Source organism: Vulpes vulpes, chromosome 13 (genome assembly GCF_048418805.1).
Source record: "Vulpes vulpes isolate BD-2025 chromosome 13, VulVul3, whole genome shotgun sequence".
Classification (NCBI taxonomy): domain Eukaryota; kingdom Metazoa; phylum Chordata; class Mammalia; order Carnivora; family Canidae; genus Vulpes; species Vulpes vulpes.
In genome coordinates, this window is record NC_132792.1 from 147,170,030 (window position 1) to 147,173,063 (window position 3,034).

General features: G+C 39.1%; 1 pseudogene; it reads right to left on the minus strand.

Annotated features, from left to right (window-relative positions):
• Window positions 1-320: 320 nt before the first annotated feature.
• LOC140595086 (L-lactate dehydrogenase B chain-like) lies at window positions 321-1,305 on the minus strand (annotated as a pseudogene).
• Between the last annotated feature and the right edge of the window lie 1,729 nt (window positions 1,306-3,034).

The following is a 3,034-nucleotide window of genomic DNA, read 5'->3' on the forward strand; positions in this document are numbered from 1 at the left end:
TATTCTTTAGATTCATGACTATGAATCTAATGACAGCAAGAATATTCATAAATGCTGCCTCCTGGCAATATTGCTACCTTTTTTTCCCGCTTTTTTTCTTTCTGTCTCTTTCTTTCAGCACACTAGGATAGTTAATCTTATTTTGTTCAAGGGCTCATATTGCAAGCATTAAACCAAGCATGGACTTTGATTCTGTGAGCCCAGATTCACATATCTAGGAAGATCAAAGCAAACTGTGATCCATGTATATGGATGAAAAACTAAGGGCTCACAGTTAATCACATTGAAGTTTTAATTTTCTACAGTCTAGAAGCCAGAAGTCACAGGTCTTTTAGGTCTTTCTGGATGTCTCACAAGGTATCTGGACTTTTCTTGAGCTGAGCAACCTCATCATCCTTTAGCTTCTGGTTGATCACACTGATTAATCTCTGAGTGTTGAGGATACACAGAAGGCTCAGGAAGACTTCGTTCTCAATGCCCTGGATTCCCTTCACCATCATTGACATTGGATGACAGTGGATAGAGTTTTCAACATGGATTCAATGGGATCAACAACATTTAATCCATTTAGCTTGATGACTTCATAGCACTTTCATAGCACCACCATTTTATTCACTTCCATTTTTTACTGTCACCATCAGTTCCCATTTCTAAACTCAGTTCCTGGAAAGAAATGCCTGCCACATTCACTCCACCCTTCAAGGCCACACTTGAGTTGCCATGTTCTCCCTAAATCCATCCATGGCGGCTGCTGGGATGAATGCCAAGTTTTTAAGCCATAACATAGTGAAATCTAGCAGAATCCAGCTTATACCCACTTCCAATCTCATTGTGCTTCCAGTCACTAAGTCCACTTAGTTTCCAGGTAACATGTATAAGAATATCCACTATGTTGGAAACCACAATTAAGATACAATCAGGACTCTACTTGACTGTCTGAGGAATAATGAATTTGAAGACATTAACATTCCTCTGCACTAGATTGAGCTGGCTCTTTCCTTCCTGCTGGTGGTCTCCTGCAGTCACCACCACAATCTTAGAATTGGCAGTCATAGAATCTTTATCTGCCACAATATTAGATGTCTGAAGAAATAAGCTCCCATATCATAAGTCCATCATTTCTTCTCTGAGTTTATCTTCCAAAACATCCACAAGGGCAAGTTCATCAGCCAGAGACTTTCCCAGAATGGTGATGGCATATGCCATACCAACTTGTCCAATACCCACTATAGTGATCTCATTGTGGGGGATGGTTGCCTATTCTTCTGCAACTGGTAAGAACAGTTTTTCCTTAAGAGTTGCCATTGTGCCCAGAGAGAAGTGGCTGTAAGAGTCATGCAAAGAAGACAATGTCAGCTGCCTGCCAATAATGCTACATTTCTTTAGTTCATTCATTCTTAGTGAGGGTTATATTGCTCCAGCAAGCAAAAATTGATTCTAGGAGGAGAGGAGTGTAAAAAATTAAGAAAAAAAGGAATGAGAAGCGTTGATTACATTCACTTTTATACTTTTCTGGAGATGACTTCTGACCTTTCTCTTCAGTCTTTTTGAACAAGCATTTGCTTTAGTGCTCTTTCACTGGCTGTTTTTCCCTGCCTGGTGTGCTTACCCCTGTGTATTTCCATGCTCACTCCTTCTGTAAATCATACTGTTCTAAGTTGCAATCTGTAACTCTCCTCAGCACTTCTTCTCCCTCTTGCCTTGCCCTGTTTTTTCCATAGGACTAACTGCCCTCGTGTAGTCTATAATTTACTGATATATTATGTTTATTATTTATTGTCCATCTCCCTTTTCTGAAGTATGAACTTCATGAGGATGAAGATTGTTCGTTTGTTTTCAGTGAAATATGTCAAGTATGTAGAATAATGCCTGGCATATGGAAGATTCCCAGTGACTAAATAAATGAATTTCAAAAGCATGTCTCTAAAAGGAACATATAATCTTTGCACTTCCCAGCTAAACTCTTTCAGTAGATTTCTGACACCTACAGGATAAAAACCAATATTCACAGCATAATGTTTAAGGTCTCTTATGAAGAGAGATGTTCTTTATTTTTTAAGATTCATCTCTTTGTTCCTTTGAAAGACACAGTCAAACATGAGTTTTTTGAGCATAGTGTTGAGGGAGCTGTCAGCTGCCTCAGGATTTGCCTCAGCTGCAGAGAACACTCTTGCCCAGACACATACCCTTTTCATAGTGGCCCTCCTCCAATAACTAATTGCACTGAGAGTTTAAAGGCCTAATCTTTTCAGCCTGAAGCTCTCCGTGGAGCTGCCAAAGCTTTGAGGTTCGTCTTTCTCCTCTACCCAATCCTAAGTTTTGCTCTCTTCTACACATATTGATGCCTACTAAATATTTTGTAAGCAAAACTCCATCTCAGCTTCTAATTCCTGAGTGTGACCCACAATCTACCTATCTACCACATGTTCTGGATTCCAGAATCTGATGTGTTGTGCTTTTTCATGATACAGGTTTTTAAGCACATTGTTTGAACTGCTTGATCTGTTCAACCTACTTCCTTTCTTGAAAAACTCATTTTGTAAAGATTGAATTCATCTGCTACATCCTCTGAATAGTCTTCCTTGGCCTCCTTCAAGCTCAGTTACTCTCTCCTTTGTATTCCCATGACACTCGGTCTATACCTTTATTATCACCTAATATAATATCCAGTGATTAGTCAGGACAGTAAACTGCAGAAGACAGAAACTGTTCAGTTTGGCTTAAACAAAAATGATATTCCCTTGGTCTTACATAATTGAAAAGTTGATGAATGATGCTGATTCCAGACCAGGCTGAAAGAAAGGGCTCAAAACAATGTCACTAAGGTACCAAATCTCTTTCCACCAATGCAACAAATTATTTTCCTGTGAGTGCAAAATAGTTACCTGCAGCCCAAGATTCACTTCATGCCGCCTTTCTTCATTAGTGGATAGAACAAAAATTTTTTATTTAATAACTGTTAACATGAAAGCTCTGGGGAAGGCTCACTTAGATTCTGCTTGGGTCACTTTTCCATCCTTAAATTATTGTGAAT